The sequence below is a fragment of the Triticum aestivum genome, chromosome 7B (genome assembly GCF_018294505.1).
Source record: "Triticum aestivum cultivar Chinese Spring chromosome 7B, IWGSC CS RefSeq v2.1, whole genome shotgun sequence".
NCBI lineage: Eukaryota > Viridiplantae > Streptophyta > Magnoliopsida > Poales > Poaceae > Triticum > Triticum aestivum.
This window is the reverse complement of record NC_057813.1, coordinates 350,838,337-350,857,820: the sequence shown is the minus strand read 5'-3', so window position 1 is coordinate 350,857,820 and position 19,484 is coordinate 350,838,337. Positions and strand designations below refer to the sequence as shown.

At 45.3% G+C, this 19,484-nt stretch overlaps 2 long non-coding RNA genes and 1 pseudogene across 6 annotated transcripts; 1 reads left to right on the top strand and 2 right to left on the bottom strand.

The window, feature by feature from the left end:
- Positions 1–3,608: 3,608 nt before the first annotated feature.
- On the top strand, positions 3,609–4,548 carry LOC123157955 (uncharacterized; annotated as a pseudogene).
- A 574-nt stretch (positions 4,549–5,122) lies between these two features.
- On the bottom strand, positions 5,123–8,877 carry LOC123157480 (uncharacterized). 5 transcript variants are annotated; one of them, XR_006479007.1, is made up of 6 exons: positions 8,275–8,877; positions 8,003–8,195; positions 7,308–7,376; positions 6,956–7,118; positions 6,068–6,187; positions 5,123–5,591 (listed from the first exon to the last, which is right to left on the bottom strand). It is a non-coding gene; the product is annotated as an uncharacterized lncRNA (long non-coding RNA). The 5 variants fall into 5 exon arrangements; XR_006479006.1 differs by having other exon boundaries at positions 8,003–8,150; positions 8,248–8,876; XR_006479004.1 differs by having other exon boundaries at positions 8,003–8,876.
- A 2,738-nt stretch (positions 8,878–11,615) lies between these two features.
- Positions 11,616–13,056, bottom strand: LOC123156698 (uncharacterized). Its single transcript, XR_006478330.1, has 2 exons — positions 12,210–13,056; positions 11,616–12,094 (listed from the first exon to the last, which is right to left on the bottom strand). It is a non-coding gene; the product is annotated as an uncharacterized lncRNA (long non-coding RNA).
- Between the last annotated feature and the right edge of the window lie 6,428 nt (positions 13,057–19,484).

Sequence of the window (19,484 nt, the reverse complement as noted above, 5' to 3'; positions counted from 1 at the left end):
ACCCCCACCGACAGATTAATATCATTATCATTCTTTCCCATAGAGGCCCCTACGTTATTTAAGCTGTTATAAATGCGAGTATCCGGAAAAGTAAGAAATGATTTAACGGAAGAGGTACCTGGCATGGAGTCCAAATTCCTCGAGGCCTGGTGGCTCATTGCCTTCGCCAGTGCATGCTCATTTGTCGGAGAAGAACCATCCGCCGAGACTGTGTGGCGGTTACTGCGTCGAAGGGGCGAAGCCAATCCTCCAGACATAGTACCCACCGGTGTCGCGGGGTGGGCCATCGATGAAGGCTGCGGAATCACCCTTGTCCCAGAGGTCGGTGAAGAAGAACGTGCTGTCGGTCCCACCGAAACAGTCGCAACGGGTGTCATGGCAGAAGGACCCGAACAAGCCGCCGCTGGACTGAGAGGAACTATGGCGACCGGAGCGCGAGCTGAGGAAGCCGCCGCAGACCCCTCCATCGTTTGTTGCACTTGTACCGGAGCAGAAGCGGGAGCATGCAAAACATGCGTTGCGCCCGCGTCCTTGCCTGACTACCTGAGCGTCGCCTGCTCAAGGTCTGCCGGCTGATGCACCTGAGATGGGACACCCACTTGTGGGTTTATGGGTGTGCATGCATCCGCTGACGGCCCTGTAGCAGCAGCCACGACTGGCTGCATGCGAGCGGCCACATCATGCACGTCTTGTGGCTGCATGATCGCTGCCTGCACATGCATGTGCTTAGCTCCCTGGCCTGAAGGAGCGTTGGATGGTGCCAATGATTGAGTAGACACGGTTGGCACAAGAAATGTAGCTGCAACGTCTTACACAGGATTATGCAGAAGGTTGACTTGTGATGGCACTGTAGCATGCTCAAAGCCCAAATGAGTAGTCTGCATGGGGACAATAGTGGAGACAGATTGAGCTCCACACGTCGTATTACCACCATTAGTTTGGACTTTTTTTGCTCGCTTGCTAGCATCCCTATCTGGCATATCCTCATCCCGGTTAGCACCATCATCATGCCCATCATCATGGTTTTCCCAAATCTGAGGAATAAAGTCATCATCCGGAACAAAATCATCCCCCTCCAACACAAACCGAAACGCATATCCATTAAGCTTGACATAGACATCAGAGGATACCGAGCTTTCATTAGACCCATCATGTTTGACAAAATTATCCATGTTATGAACAACCACCTGGATCCGCACAATACCATGACGGCGCAAGCAAACCAAGTCAACATCCTGAGTGGCGCCAATAACTGATCCCACTGCCCACACACCAAGGAAATGGCGAAGAGCTGGCGGGACTCCGGTGACGTGCACCCAAACAGGCTGCAAGGGAAGTAGCGACGGAACCTCCTCGATTTTCCATTCACTAAAAGTGATCTTCACGTCATGTGATTTAACATTATACTCAAACGCTGCCACGCGCTGCAAAATCTCCACTGAAGGGAAAGAAACCAAGAAAGCATTTGCTCCATGAGGCATAGCTTCCCACTTCCACGAAGTTTGGACCGCAGCGATCTTTGCAACCTCGGCCTCCACCACAGAAGAAGACAAGGAACCACCCGAAATCGTAACCAAAGCAGTCGGCAAAGTAGGTGGGGCGAGATTCTCCTTGAAGAGTGAGTCCGGAAGTTGTACAAACATTGCATTAACTAAACCGCAACCACCGAGGGAGGCGGTTGGCCTTGGTTGCTTGAGAACAGAGCAGCGGTGCAGAGGATGCTTATAGTTGTTACAAATGTGACAGTAATGAACCACCTTGCAATCCTTAGACATATGATCATCTGACCTGCATTTAAAACACCAAAGACCAGTCTCTTTACCCTTCGGTAGATGTCCAGTAGTGTCAATAGTGGTCGACGTCGCCGCATTAGCGTGTATGGCTGATTGAGTTTGAGCATTGGGGGTGGCCGTCACTGACGCCGGCGGGAACGCTGGTGTAGAACGCGCAGCCGTGGGGGGGGGGGGGCGCCGGCAGTAGCATCACGACGTCCCCCCTTGCGCTTGCTCTTGGGACGCCGGGCGGGAGGTGCATCCGGCGCTTGCTGGTTGTTAACACTAAAGATGACCGGTGCCGGCGCCGGAGCCGAGGCCCGCTGGACGGACGGAGCAGCGGTGGATGTCGAATGCTTATCATTTTTTATTTAAATAATAATCCCACATGGTTGCATTACAAAATATCCCACTGACTTATATACAGACAAGTAACATCTATTGTTAGTTTTTTTGCATGGAAGATCTATTGTTAATTAATCCCACTTCGGCCACATATATTGAATCCTACAAATTTATATAGGTTGTGAATTTGGCTGAAATATCAACTAATCCTCCTCCGAAATCGAAGAACACAGATAATTATGATGAAGGCCAGGAAGGATAAGTCCTAGCGATGGTAAAGGAGGACCTGGGCCATTAATGATAGGAAAGGTGCATGATTAAAGGAGGAATTGTGTGGAAGATGCCATGCATTGCATGATTAAAGGAGGGATTCTGGATTTGTATACACCCATGCTAAGAACTCGATTGGAAAGACCGGATTGTGTGGGTACGTTGCTGGTGCTCTTGGCTCTCCTTCCAAATTGGGAATAGTGTGTGGCATATGAGCAAGGGGAGCATATGAGGCGCTGCAATTTAATCCTTCGGGGGATATTTGAACAACGAAACTACTACACGGACGACACTGCCCGGCCGAACTCAGCACGATGTGAGAATGAACGGTGCTAGCTACGTTTGCTCTAACGCATGAACGGTTTGATGTGTAGCACCGTTCGGTGATCGTCCAATATCGTCGTGTGTGTAGCATTGATATATGTGGGAAAGGGAGGCATGGGGCGCTGGAATTTACTTCGAAAGTTGAACAATTTGCATTAAGGCTTGTCATAGTGGGAAGTAACTTAAACTAGTGTCATGCATATGACACTAGTCTTTGTTACTACCTTTATGGTGCAAAGTAACATATAAGTAGTATCATAGATGATATCATTTATTACATTATAGACTCATTTTGCTTTCGGTTGCGTTATATCACGGTAACATATTATGTTACTCCAAACACCTCTTTCCTCATTAACTCTATGCCACATAAGCAAATCTGTCTTGAAATGCGTTATGTTATTTGCTAAGTTACTCTCACTATGACCAGCCTAACAATCGGGGCGAAAGTTGATGATCTTCCATGCCAACGTGAGCCAACATAATTGGAAAACAAAATTAAAAGCACATGACCGTAGTTAATTATTAATATAGATGATTAATACAAATTTATTGCACCATCCTTATGTGGGAGATTTTAAATTGAGCCCGTTAATATAGATTGAGGGAGTATGATTTATGTACTATAGTGAATCTAATGGTTATGTACCTTGCAAAAAAGGAACCTAATTGTTATGTTGTACTTTGATTCGTTCATGGATGGTGTAATCAGAACTGTTGTACCAGAAAATGTAACACAAGCATTGTACATATAGTATCTCTACTCCTAATGTCTCAGTTGATAGTCTCTGTTCTACGGTTAATTTTCATCCCACCTCCCCTGGTTTATTTTCGTCTTTCCTCCCACCTCGCAAGTAGACACATCGACCAAAAAAAAAACTCCCAGCGACCCCTCCACGTCCATCGAACCAAGGGCAAACCGGTGTCAAAGCAGTACCGATCGTCTTTTCTGGACTGGCCTCCGTGCCGAGATTGGCCTCCTTGCCGCCTCTATCTCTGACCTCTTCTTCCACCCCCGCTCCGGCCCCTCTCCCTCCCATCTCCGGCGGCCACGGCGGCCGGCGGTGAGTGGGTGGGGGGCTCGGTTCTTGTGCCATATGTATAGTTGTAGGAGTAGGACTTTCCTCCACAGTAAACCAGATCTGAGGCCTTCTTTCTTGCTTCGTGGGATCTTTGTTTTGGCCATACTGACTGGAATAAAGGTCACCGGAGCTGACCATATGCCTGGATCTGTTGCTCTTCCCCTAAATAAAGGTGTGGATGAAGGTTCTGGTGTGCTTGATTCGGATTTTTCTTCTTCCCGAGTCGCTCTTGTCTTCATGGAGAAGAGAAGAGAGGCAGAGGAGGTGAAGAATGCCTGGATCTGGCGTTGTATGTCGTGTATCTCCCTGATGTGGAAAAGGATCTTCCACTCATTTTCGATTCCGGATGCCGCCATGGTGGTGGATAAGGAGAAGGGGAGGAGCAGAGAGATGGAAACAGCAGATGGGGTGAGAGCTCACTATCGATGGTGCTTTAGGCAAGGCTACGGTGCCCGTGATTGGCAGCCGGCCTTTCTCGCCTCGCCATCGATTCTTCTGGCCGAAAGGCGGCCATGGTTATTCCTCCCGGCCTCGATGCCAAAGGGGAGGCAGGTTAGTTTCTGTTCGGAGTCCATGAGTTCCTTCTCCGGTGAGCTTGGTTGCTGGAGGCGAAGCCATGGAGATTGCGGCGACCCAAGTGGTTTCGTCCCCGGTGTCGTCGTGGTTGAATCCGATAGGAAACTGTGTTGGACCCGATTTCTTTTTTCATTCTCTGTACGGGGTCCTATTTACAAAAGTCAGGGACTGTTCTGTAGTTTCTCTTTAATGTTGGGTCTTTTTGTAATACTAGTAACCATGCACGTGCAACGCACGTGTCCATCATCAAATATAAATGTGAGTATGCTCAGAGGACTTGAAATTTATAATCCAGACCCTAGTATAATTTATAAAAAAGGTCATAAATATGAGTCTATACACATATTCTAGAATGAGCTTTCTGAGATAAAATTACAATTGAACATACGAATCATAAAGTTCCTTTCATAAAATGATAAAAACATTCAGCAAACCCCATGCCAGGTGTATGTCAAGTGCACCTCACCTAGTTTTATACTCGGCAAACCCTATGCCAAGTACATATCTGCCTTCAAGGGGTGCTCAGCTTAGTATGTTTTTTTCTGTAGTACATTTGCCCAAAGAAAAATTACAGCATCACAAACTGCAGGGGTCCTCATAGAGAAAGGTCGGATTGATATACTGACGAGGCATTTAATATTATATTAGGTTGAATTGAAATGATAACCTTGAAATAAGGAGGGGCACTTAAGTTTGGTGGCAAATCTAACCTGAATAATCATATGCATGTGTGCAAATGCACGTACAAACTAATGCACGAAACCGCATATAATTTAATAGATACGCTACTTATTCAATATTCAAGCTCGTACAATATACAAATAACCAAGTCAAAAAATATTGCAGGGCGATCAAATACTGGCAATCAACTACATATCTTCAGCATTTCACTGAAAAAATAGGACAAACAAGCAAGAATACACTGAAGCAGTATCATCCAAGCAGCTCAAAGCAAGTCTCCAAGCAGCTCAAAGCAAGATCATGCCGGGCAACGACCTCACTATGCATGCCGTTACTGTCGGTGGCGTCTTTGTTTACATGCATGACAGAAGCAACTTACGGGGCATGAAGAAGACAATAACTGTTGCACGTGCTTGGTCCCAAGCTAAGCTACGCCCGCCTGAATTAGAAATTGGCGAAGCGCGTTATTGTATCATCACTTATGTCTGAATTAGAGTATATGATAACCGTCTTGCAAACAAAATATTCAGTTTCTCTGTTCCTATAAGAAAAATAGAAAACCAGAAGCCATCAGTGTGTAATGCCATCTATCAACACAAGGCCATAAATTTTATTTAACTTTGAATCCAGATTGTCCTATTTATTAGCAAAAAGAGTCTATATCCGGAAAAAGAAATTTTGTATTGGAAAATGGATTTGGAAAACTTCACACCAGAATAATGTAAAGCAGTGTATTTAAATAAACTGCAGAGCGATGGAAATAATAGTAAACTTGATAAAGAAAAAATTGATTAACACAATGCTTGTAAGATATCACGACATGCAAGGAAAATGCTTACCTAAATATAATACAAAATCCTAAATTAGCTGAGAGCAGGAGACAAACATATTAAGCTCAACTTAACGGGAAGAATCACTATGAATATTTCAATACATAATCTCAAGATTGTTATGCAAAAACATAATGGAGTAGCATTTAAGCATGTGGAAATCATCATACTAATTACAAGAGCATACCCTGCACCTCCTTGATCACCACGTCGAACCTCATGCCTCGACCATGGCAGCTGGCAGCACCTGCCTGGGGTGTGTCCAAGATGGTTGGGACAATTTTCCAGTCCATGCTGCCAGTCCAAGCTGGAATGCATACACAAATTACTACACATATCTCATATGCTTGTGAAATATTGAGATGACCAAATTATTTAGACCAAGTAGCCCTACTTTGAGATGAGCACCACTTTCCATTATTTCATCATTCAGCTAAAAATTAAATATTTGACTGATATTTAGACCCAGACCCTCCAGAACAAATAGAAAATGAGGCTTGTCAATATCTATCCATCGTTTCTGCATCTCTAAATCAAAATATATTCTGAACCCAAAACCAAGACCATATGCACAACAGGAAAGGGGTTGACATTGTGCTGAACCTGTAACACATAGCAGATAATTTCTGACTTTGTGTCTAGGCTGGATTGTACGTAAGACATGTACGTATTACATATTCAAAATCATTCAGGTAAACAGGAAGGCTTGCATCGAAAGGAGAATATAAACTGTGATACATGGGAGTGTAAGAATACATTGTTCGAATCTGGGATCTACCATGGAAATGCTCAACAAGCAGCCCTAAATATAGCAATACTTCTCAACAAATGAGATAAACAGAGATAACAATATCAGTTGTAGATTCAGATTTATTTGAACAAAATATATCTTAAGTTTGTCTGCTAATTAGAATAAGAATTAGAAGGGACCATAGCTAGTAATTCAGACGAATTAATTGTAGGGAAGAACTGAGCAAAGTTACGGCTTCATAGCAAAACTGGATTTGTAATGTATACTGTGTGTTCCTGTTGATAGTACAAATGTAAGAACAAAGCGCCTCAGTGCAGCACGTACAGGAAGATAAAAAGGTAAGCTGTGCTAGTGCCCATACTCTGCTTCTCTACCTCTGCCCATAAGGTGTTTGCTGAATTGTTTGCTCCGATTCAGTCAATCAGTCGAGTCGTGAACCTGTCCACCCTGTTCGTGAGACAGAGATAGACTCGAGCCCGCTGTCGGCCTGTCACAGAAGAATTGAAATGATTAAAGAACTTCAACAGGAATAATACTCCATTTGGAAACTAATAAAAGCCGTTTTAGGTCAGTATTTCGTGACCTACAACGTCTTATATTAGTTTAGCGCATTAGTAGCGAAGCAATTCTCTGAAAAAAATCAGCAAATTAGAAGTTATGAGGTTTCATTACGTACCTCCAAACAAATTCTCTAAAACATCTTTCCAGCTAGCTATTAGTAGTTCTCTCGGGACTTGATGGACATCTTTGTCAGAAGAGCACAACCGCAGATGAATCAATTAACACAACGGAGGGAAGAAAAAATTATGTTGAATAGCAAAGAACATGTAAATTCACTTGAAAATAGGTCACCTTTCTAAATCATTGCAATGTATCACTGTATGTAAACCAAATAAGTGCTCTAAATTCTAAACCTGTAAAAGATAATTATATATTATTTATACAACAGGAACCATGTTAGGTTTCACCTCAATTTTGTCTACCAATATGTATTCAACTCTCTACTGAAATACAATAAAATTTAGCATTAATTTTCAATCTAGTTATTCGCATCATGCAGATCAAAATAAGAAAATGTTCGATATCTTCTCCCCTCCAACCTCCCATAATACCCTTTCTTTAATATGAACTTGGTAGCACTGTATCTGTACCTCCCATAATTCCTTTCTTATATATATAATTAGCATCTGGACTATGCAATCAACAAGTGGTCACTAACTCACATATGTTGTGCAGATTTCTCTATTCGTGTATGACACATCAGGCCCGGTAGAGTTCTAAAACGCTGACAACTAATCCAATTAACACAAAGAATCAAACTAAATCTAGATTAATTTCTAAAGTCAAAAGGATAAGAGTAAGAGAGCATACAAATGATGTATGTTGCTTCCGCCTACTGCGGCACTGCAGCCTGCCTCCACACCTTGGTCCGTGGATTCGTGGAGCCGTGCGTCTGCACCAGTCTTGTGAGCAATGAACGTGCGCTGCTCTGGCAGAACTTGAGGGATCGATTGCTAGCCTGCAGCAAATTAGCTTCACCATGACGCACAGCGACTTGTATTACCTGATGCACATGCAGACTTAGCTCCTACTTAGCACTAAACAAAATTATTTACCCATATGCCTGTGCATCAGGGAGTCACCAAGTAGCTCCTGCCCGGACTGGCAGTGTGCGGTACCATCCTAAAAAACACAGACCGGTAGATCGATCTCACTCATATCCTTGTAGCCGATCTGCACGGTCTTCTCCTGCAAGGCGCCCAGATCCGCCACCGCGAAGATGTTCAGTAGCGTGATGCTGGAGATGCGGACATGGGCAACACGGGGATATTTCCGGCAACACGGTGAGGCTATCAATCACCATGTACGCCACGACGACCCGCATTAACCAGGTGATTGGCCTTGCCAAACTCCGCCGCAGCCGCAGCCGGCGAGCGTGAAGCAGGAGTGAATACATGGGCGGTTCGTCTGCATCTCGCTGTACATGGACGCGATGCGCGGCGTGTTGGAGGGAGCGGAGGGGTGAACGTTGTGAAGGACGGCGACGTTGGATGGAGGGGAGGCGGCGTTGGTGAGCTGGACGATGCCGGCGAGGCGCCTCGCGGCGCGCGTCAAACATGGGGAGAGGCAGCGTTGGAGGGCGTGGGTTTCAGACTCGGAAAATCTGGAGAGGAAGAGCGAGGGGAACATGCCTCGCGATGGAAAGAGCCCGTAAGTTTCGGGGCTGAAGAACGAAACAGTTTTGCTATTCCGTAATTTGCGACGCGAGTGGGCAGGATGTGAGGGTCTCGCGCGAGGGGCAGTCTGCTCGGCAGAACATTCAATCTGAGCCGTTTGATCATATGGCAGACCATTTAACTAATATGGACGCTTAGATCTTGTTAAGTGGATTAGATCAAAGGGAGCTGGTTGATTTGTGTACAGTAGTTTTGGTGGACATAGAAAAGTTAAAGTTTGCTCTTTTTATAGTCTATATCTATACTACTATTAAACGAGAGAAGTTCAGGCCAGCGGACGAAAACTCTGCCCGTAATCTATACTACTATTAAACGAGAGAAGTTCAGGCCAGCGGACGAAAACTCTGCGCGTAAAACAACCCACGCCCGCACGAGTGTACAGGTAAACCCACGTCCTTTTCTTCTATACTACTATTAAACGAGAGAAGTTCAGGCCGGCGGACGAAAACTCTGCCCGTAAAACAACCCACGCCCGCACGAGTGTACAGGTAAACCCACGTCCTTTTCTCAAAAAAATAATCAGTAAACAACCCACGCCCAAAATACACGGAGAGTCATACACGGAAAACAACATGGAAACAACTAAGCTCAATTTGCCGGAATCAATCCAGGCTCGACGTCCAGATTACATGCCCCTGCGCAGCCGCTGAGGCACCCGACAACGGCCGCGACGTCGCTGCCCTGCGCAGCCGCCGAGGCATCCGACGACGGCCGCACCGACGACGGCCGCGACGTCGCTGCCCTGCGCAGCCGCCGAGGCATCCGACTACGGCCGCGACGACGAGGTCGCCGAGTCACTCGACGACGGCCACGACGACGTGCTGTTCCCAAGACAGGTGCAGCTGCACAGACGCCCTGCCACGGCCGCGACGAGGATCTCCTCGCCGACATAGGTGCTTGCTCTTCTCTCATTCACAACTTCGAAAGGCTTTTACATGTTGCTGCCGTGCTCCTTTCTCAACCTGTTCATGTGATCCATCAATTGTTCTGGTTGAATGAAATTATGAAAAACAAGGAAAGTGTATGAACTGATGGCATATGGCATGACCATATGCTAACAATCCTTGTTGTCCGTACCTGACCTAAACCTGACGTCGTTTCATGAATCCTTGTCAAGTGAGCATTGTACTGACCTCACCTAAATGCCTCATCAAGCTTCTATACTACTATTAAACGAGAGAAGTTCAGGCCGGCGGACGAAAACTCTGCCCGTAAAACAACCCACGCCCGCACGAGTGTACAGGTAAACCCACGTCCTTTTCTCAAAAAATAATCAGTAAACAACCCACGCCCAAAATACACGGAGAGTCATACACGGAAAACAACATGGAAACAACTAAGCTCAATTTGCCGGAATCAATCCAGGCTCGACGTCCAGATTACATGCCCCTGCGCAGCCGCTGAGGCACCCGACAACGGCCGCGACGTCGCTGCCCTGCGCAGCCGCCGAGGCATCCGACGACGGCCGCACCGACGACGGCCGCGACGTCGCTGCCCTGCGCAGCCGCCGAGGCATCCGACTACGGCCGCGACGACGAGGTCGCCGAGTCACTCGACGACGGCCACGACGACGTGCTGTTCCCAAGACAGGTGCAGCTGCACAGACGCCCTGCCACGGCCGCGACGAGGATCTCCTCGCCGACATAGGTGCTTGCTCTTCTCTCATTCACAACTTCGAAAGGCTTTTACATGTTGCTGCCGTGCTCCTTTCTCAACCTGTTCATGTGATCCATCAATTGTTCTGGTTGAATGAAATTATGAAAAACAAGGAAAGTGTATGAACTGATGGCATATGGCATGACCATATGCTAACAATCCTTGTTGTCCGTACCTGACCTAAACCTGACGTCGTTTCATGAATCCTTGTCAAGTGAGCATTGTACTGACCTCACCTAAATGCCTCATCAAGCTTCTATACTACTATTAAACGAGAGAAGTTCAGGCCAGCGGACGAAAACTCTGCCCGTAAAACAACCCACGCCCGCACGAGTGTACAGGTAAACCCACGTCCTTTTCTCAAAAAAATAATCAATAAACAACCCACGCCCAAAATACACGGAGAGTCATACACGGAAAACAACATGGAAACAACTAAGCTCAATTTGCGGGAATCAATCCAGGCTCGACGTCCAGATTACATGCCCCTGCGCAGCCGCTGAGGCACCCGACAACGGCCGCGACGTCGCTGCCCTGCGCAGCCGCCGAGGCATCCGACGACGGCCGCACCGACGACGGCCGCGACGTCGCTGCCCTGCGCAGCCGCCGAGGCATCCGACTACGGCCGCGACGACGAGGTCGCCGAGTCACTCGACGACGGCCACGACGACGTGCTGTTCCCAAGACAGGTGCAGCTGCACAGACGCCCTGCCACGGCCGCGACGAGGATCTCCTCGCCGACATAGGTGCTTGCTCTTCTCTCATTCACAACTTCGAAAGGCTTTTACATGTTGCTGCCGTGCTCCTTTCTCAACCTGTTCATGTGATCCATCAATTGTTCTGGTTGAATGAAATTATGAAAAACAAGGAAAGTGTATGAACTGATGGCATATGGCATGACCATATGCTAACAATCCTTGTTGTCCGTACCTGACCTAAACCTGACGTCGTTTCATGAATCCTTGTCAAGTGAGCATTGTACTGACCTCACCTAAATGCCTCATCAAGCTTCTATACTACTATTAAACGAGAGAAGTTCAGGCCAGCGGACGAAAACTCTGCCCGTAAAACAACCCACGCCCGCACGAGTGTACAGGTAAACCCACGTCCTTTTCTCAAAAAAATAATCAGTAAACAACCCACGCCCAAAATACACGGAGAGTCATACACGGAAAACAACATGGAAACAACTAAGCTCAATTTGCGGGAATCAATCCAGGCTCGACGTCCAGATTACATGCCCCTGCGCAGCCGCTGAGGCACCCGACAACGGCCGCGACGTCGCTGCCCTGCGCAGCCGCCGAGGCATCCGACGACGGCCGCACCGACGACGGCCGCGACGTCGCTGCCCTGCGCAGCCGCCGAGGCATCCGACTACGGCCGCGACGACGAGGTCGCCGAGTCACTCGACGACGGCCACGACGACGTGCTGTTCCCAAGACAGGTGCAGCTGCACAGACGCCCTGCCACGGCCGCGACGAGGATCTCCTCGCCGACATAGGTGCTTGCTCTTCTCTCATTCACAACTTCGAAAGGCTTTTACATGTTGCTGCCGTGCTCCTTTCTCAACCTGTTCATGTGATCCATCAATTGTTCTGGTTGAATGAAATTATGAAAAACAAGGAAAGTGTATGAACTGATGGCATATGGCATGACCATATGCTAACAATCCTTGTTGTCCGTACCTGACCTAAACCTGACGTCGTTTCATGAATCCTTGTCAAGTGAGCATTGTACTGACCTCACCTAAATGCCTCATCAAGCTGCATATGAACAGGTTCAATTCTCAGATCCAAATATGAACACACATAAAGTCACTCTGAGATACACCTACATGAATATTAATGCAAAAGGAATTCAATTGGCGACTGAGTATTAACCCAGCTTGCATGTTAAACAGTAGGATGGAGTTGAACATAAAACACTACTCTATCTGAGTTGTGGTAATAGTATTCCTTCAGTTACAATTGTGTGATACCATTCTTGACATTCACAGGGTTGAAGGACTTCATATGGCCCCAACCAGTCCCAACAGGGCGCGCACCCCGTTCCAGGATATAAGCAACAACCAATCCTTGGGTGATGAGCATTACACAACCACCCAATTTCAGTTTTTGTACCCCAACTGCTGAATTGTGACATTATGTGCAGACCCTAAAGAAGTAAAAAGGCAGAGGGATAGAGAGCGGTATGCACAAAATAAGGATGAGATTAATAAGAGACGACGTGAGGCCTACAAACAGAAGAAAATTGCCTCTGCTGAGATCAGTGGGGCACAAACACAGCTGGGTGTATCACAAGGTAATAAAGATGAACTTCATTCTTCATTATATATATTGCTATATATAAATGATCTATTCTTCATGTACTCAGGCAGTAATGAGATTAATAAAGATGAACTTCATTCTCCACACAATATATTTGTATATATAATGATCTATTCTTCATCTACTCAGGCAGTAATGAGATTAAGAATCGTATGGAAAGGGAGCGGTATGCACGAAATAGGGAGGAAATATTAAAGCGACAGCGACAAACCCGCGAGCAAAATAAGCATATTGCTGCCGTCCTTGATGGCAGTAACATTGTAACGCAAGTGCCGGCTACCGGACAATCTGCAGTCACACAACTGCAGAACATAACAAGTGCAGGGGGTGCGGTACCAAATTCCGTTCATTTGACCAGAGACAATGTGGACGATGAGTCCCATTGGTTGCACAGAAATGATGCGTACCAGATGCAACGGAAGTCAAGACAGCTGACACCCACACAAATGTCACTAGATGAGAACCCCCAACTCAGTGCAATCGACAAGCTACATATGCCAGAAGAGTCTTCTGAAAAAAAGGGTTAGTTGTCCGATCTATTAATGGTGCTAAATTATGTGGTGTTTATTCTTCTCTGCAGGTCAAAACACACATCATCAAATTGGTACTTTTGGTGGTACCACCCTGTACATAAAAAGTGTCCATCTCTGCTGCTTACTCTTTTGTGCCAAATAAATGTTTTCAGCCAACGACCACGCCAAAGATGCATACGGACTACTGGAGCCCGATGTGCACACGATAAACATTGATGGTCCGCATAATGTCATTTTTAGATTCATCTCCCCACTATGCATAACAGCAAATGGGCATCATTTACTACTCCTAACACACTATTATTCAATGTTCACAAACAGAATGCTTGGGAGACGGGAACCAAGGAGAAAAAAATGGAGACATAGACCATGATGAAGAAGCTAGGATCTTCGCCCAATCAGGTTTATTGTTGCTGTCATGAGTTACCACTACAATATAATATTAGTAATATGGTCTCTATTTGAACTTTTATTAATGCAAATGTCGGTTCTGCTCCAGATGTTTATTTTCAAACATACCGAGTGGAACAACAGGATGGTGATGGAGCTCCCAATAATGATGCTCATGACAGAGTCTATATTACCCTGCCCAAAAAGCATCATGTGCTTAGAAAAGTTGGTGATTGCCGCCATTGTGGAGCTTTGCGATTTCAATACGAGGGGCCTGCGTTTTGCTGCAGAAAGGGGAAAGTGGATGTATTTACTCCAGATGTTTGTGAGGAGTTGAAACAGTTGTTTACAAGTCTAGATGATGAGGATGCTAAATATTTCAGGGAAAATATACGGTATTTCAACTCCCACTTCTCATTCACAAGTCTGGGAGTCACCCTGGATCGGCGAGTCAGCACCGCAGCAGGAACCGGCGTATATACATTTCGTGCGTGTGGGGGGTTATACCACGCTCTTGATGATCTGGAGTCTGGTGATAATGGCCCTCGACATTTGCAGCTATATATTTATGATACAGATGAAAATTTGTTTCATAGGGTTAAGAGGTCTCCAAATCTTAGGTTAGATCTCATACGGAAGATTCTGGCAATACTAGAGCATAACCCTTATGCTCAAGTATTTAAAAGCCTTGGTGCTGTTCCGAATCTAGATGAATACAGGATCTCATTAAATACCGATATCAAGCTTGATCAACGGAGGTACAATGCGCCAACAACTTCTCAGGTAGCAGCAATATGGGTTGAAGGGAGTGACCCACAAAAGACCTTTGATAGAAGTGTTATTGTGTACGGGAAAGGTGAGCGTCCCCTGTATATTAGAGCATACTATGGTTGCTACGACCCTTTGTCATATCCACTATTCTTCCCACGTGGAGAGATCGGTTGGAATCGTTTGATGCCATATATTGAGGCCGCCGATGACACAAACCAATATTCAGTAGATGATTCTGCACGACAAGAGTACCCAGCCTATGTTCTTCCTTCAGGTATAATGTTCATAATTAATTTACACATTTTAATCAAAGTTAAACTTATTCAATAATCCATCTTGCAGACGATAACATGATTAGAGAACAACTTGGTCATGACGCACAGCATGAAGACCACACTGCTGATTTAGCTGCAGGTTGTTTTTATATTCTTATGATTATATTACACCAAAATTATGTTCATTACTGATTTATACATATTAATCAAAGTTAACCTTATTTAGTTTCCATCTTTCAGACGATAACATGATTAGAGAAGAACTTGGTCATGGCGCAGGGCATGAAGAACAAGCCACTGAGTTAGCTCCAGGTATTGGACGCGATTCACGTTTTTATATTCGTATGGTTCTATTATACCAACTTTAATGTTGGTAAACAATTTCTAGATGACTACGAGGATAACCCAGATGAGGATTTCGGTGACAATGAGATGAATGCCACAAAATCAAGGAAATATGTTAGCGCAAGGGAGTACTATGCCTTCAAACTGCAGGTCCGGAAGAAGCTTTTTAACATCATCTTGTTTGGGGGGCGCCTCTTCCAACAGTGGGCGGTTGACATGTACATCAAGATTGAGACAATGAGGCTTGACTGGTACTCAAAGCCAGCAAATCAAAAGGTCATACGCGCTGACCTCTACCAGGTAACATGCTTGTGTTTGAAGGCATAGTAAATTGTATTACAGATGCCACTCTTTGCTTCAACATGGGATACTAATTGGCGTCAAATCTTGATTTACTATAGGGCCTTGTTGACACCGTAATCGCTGGCGAGTCACGCGGTGATCGTATTGGGAAGAGAATCGTGCTTCCACGTACCTTTCCTGGTGGTGACCGTGACATGCAGCGCAGGTTCCTCGATGCAATGGCAATAGTTCAAAGATGGGGTAAACCGGACTATTTTATCACGATGACATGCAATCCGTACTGGGAGGAGATAACTATTGAATTGTTGCCTGGACAGCTGCCACAAGACCGTCCAGACCTTGTGGCAAGAGTATACAGAGCTAAACAACGATCCATGATGGACTTACTGATTAAGGGTAAGCATTTTGGAGAAGTTGCGGCTTATGTACATGTCACTGAGTTTCAGAAACGAGGCCTCCCTCATGAGCATATACTTCTAATCATGAAAGCAAAAAGTAAGTTAAGGACCCCGGATGACTATGATCGGGTGATATCGGCATAGATACCCGACAAAAATAAATATCCTGTTCTCCATAATCTGGTGGTCAAACACATGTTGCACGGTCCATGTGGCGCGCTCAAGAAAAGTTGCCCTTGCATGATAGATGGACAATGTCGGTTTCATTACCCTCGAGATTTCTGTGATGCTACATTACAAGGGAAAGACTCATATCCCATCTATAGAAGGAGGGATGATGGGGTGAGAGTTAGGATCAGAGGAGCTGATTTGGACAATAGATGGGTGGTCCCTTACAACCCCTTTCTGCTGATGACATACAACTGTCACATTAATGTCGAAGCATGCTCGAGCATCAAGGCAGTGAAGTACTTATTCAAGTACATCTACAAAGGGCATGATAAGGCATCATTTGCGTTCCATCAGGATATTATCAATGATGGGGGAATCATTGATGAAATTCGACAATATAGGGATGCACGCTATATATCTCCTCCCGAAGCTATCTACAGGATTTTTGGCTTTAAAATGTTTGGTGTCAGCCCAGCTGTGTTGCAGCTCCAGCTTCATTTGCCAAACATGCATACAGTCGCATTTCAGGCTTATGAAAATCTGCAAGATGTTGTCGCTCGGCCATCTTCTTCCAAATCCATGCTTACCGAGTACTTTCAGATGAACCAAAAGTATCCAGAGGCACGAAAATTGTTGTACAGAGAGTTCCCAGAACATTATAGGTGGATATCCGGTAATAAGAAGTGGCAACCGAGGAAAAATAAGAGATCACAGATTGGAAGATTGGTGCATGCACACCCTGCTGAAGGAGAGAGGTACTACCTGAGGGTGCTCCTAAACCATGTCCGAGGTGCCACTTCATTTGATGATTTAAAAACAATAAATGGCAAGCCATGCGGATCCTTCAGAGAGGCGTGCGAGCAATTAGGCCTCATTGAGCATGACAGGACACTTGATGATTGCATGACAGAGGCAGCAACATTTCAAATGCCTTCTGCTCTTAGACGGTTGTTTGCGACTATACTGGTATTCTGTGAGGCAACACAAATCCGTCAGTTGTGGGACAAACATCTAGCATCCATGTCTGAAGATTATCGCCGTACTCAATCGAATGAGGCAGCACTAGAGCAAATGGTCCTTAGGGATATTAGGGATCTGTTGCAATCCATGGGAAAGAATATTAAACACTATGGACTTCCGGATCTGGTTGACGCAGATGGTTCTTCTGACGTTGAGAATAGAGAGGTAACAGAGGAGAGAGAGGTCACGGTGGACCAAGAACATCTAGATCTATTTAGTTGTTTGAACAATGAGCAACTAGCTGGTTTCAATGACATAATGGAGCATGTGACGAACCAGAAAAGCCAGATTTTCTTCGTTGATGGCCCAGGAGGCACTGGGAAGACGTACCTGTACAAGGCATTGCTTGCGAAGGTCCGTTCGATGGGCCTAATAGCGATCGCAACTGCTACATCAGGTATTGCAGCATCGATAATGCCTGGAGGTCGGACTGCACACTCCAGATTCAAAATTCCAATCAAGCTGACTGACAACAGCATGTGTAGCTTCACAAAGCAGAGTGGTACGGCAGAGTTGCTTAAACAGGCGTCCTTGATAATTTGGGATGAAGTTGCTATGACAAAGCGTCAAGCAGTTGAGACGCTTGATAGATCGCTACAGGATATAATGGAATGTCCTTTACCATTTGGTGGAAAGGTTATCGTCTTTGGTGGCGATTTCAGGCAGGTACTCCCCGTTGTGACACGAGGGACAAGAGCACAGATCACTGATGCTACACTGTTGAGATCCTATCTGTGGCAGAAGATCCGGAAGATATGCCTCACACGCAATATGCGGGCACAGACAGACCCTTGGTTCTCGGAATACCTCCTACGGATCGGCAATGGAACGGAAGAAACAATTGGCAACGACTATGTGCATCTCCCTGAAGACATTGTGATTGCTTATACCGACGATGAAGAACCTATTAACAAGCTTATCGAAGATGTCTTCCCATCCCTACACACCAATGCTAGGTCGAGAGAGTACATGAGCACACGTGCAATTCTCTCGACCAAAAACGAGCATGTGGATGACTTGAATGACAAGATGATCTCCAGATTTCCGGGCGAGGAAAAGGTGTACCATAGCTTTGACTATATCGAGGATGACTTCCAGAACAATTACACAATTGACTTCCTGAACTCGATCACACCAAATGGGTTGCCCCCGCATGTCTTGAGAGTAAAAATCAACTGCCCGGTCATTTTGCTACGGAACCTCGACCCTCATAATGGGCTATGTAATGGAACACGCCTTATGATCAGGGCCTTCCAGGATAATGCAATCGATGCTGAGATTGTTGGTGGCCAGCATGCTGGAAAGAGGGTGTTCATACCTAGGATCCCTATGTCGCCCTCGGAGGACACCTCGCTTCCGTTCAAGCTTAAGAGAAAACAGTTCCCGATCCGCCTGAGTTTTGCGATGACCATTAACAAGGCACAGGGTCAAACCATCCCAAATGTCGGTATTTACCTTCCAGAACCTGTTTTCTCACATGGCCAACTATATGTTGCATTGTCAAGGGGTGTCTCAAGAAAGACGACACGGATTTTAGCCAAGCCTAACACCGAGGTTGATAAATCTGGGAGAAGCACCAAAAACATTGTCTATAGAGATGTTTTAGAGGGGTGAGGTACGTGCAATAGTTCGTGTTTTCTTTGCACCTTTGATTTTGTACCTATATAACTAACTCTGAACCTAACACTTTCTCTTATTTTATTTGCAGGTTTTGATCACATCGCACTACATAATAGGCATGAAACAATAATGATGTATATGTGACCTCCGACTCTTTATGTCAGAGTCGTTTATTAGTGTGATTTATTTGTAAAAATCGTTCACATATCAACTGGGCTGGAAATGAAAAGTACAGACTTTAAATGTGTCACACTTGTTATTCCATTCATGTTCTGATTACTTGCACCATTCATTTGGGAACGTAGAAATTTCAATTTATTCTGTCAATTCCAAAACATAATATTGCTATACCAGCAAAATGTAAGCTGCTGGGATCATTGACAGAAATATAAATGATAAATTGCAAATTTATGATGGCTGTTTTTTTTTGCGGGTGAAAAATAATTTTCATTTATCACCCAGGATCAATCTGCTTCTTACATAAGTCAGGCACCTCACCTGAGACTGAAACCCACCATACAACCTAAATAATTTTCATTTATCACTTAGGATCAATCTCCTTCTTAAATAATTATCATTTATGATGGCTGTTTTCTCTCAGGTGCATATGTGATTGTTAAACCTGTCTCAAATATAACTGGTTGAATTATTTAGCGCACATGAACTAACTAAATAAAACTATCCATCTAACATATAAATGGAAGAAAGAAGTGTCAATTTCAGTCTTGACTGGACGTGGTCATCATGGAATAATAAGTATTCTCCGTCCCTAACACTAACAACCGTCGATAAAATAGTAATGTGTAA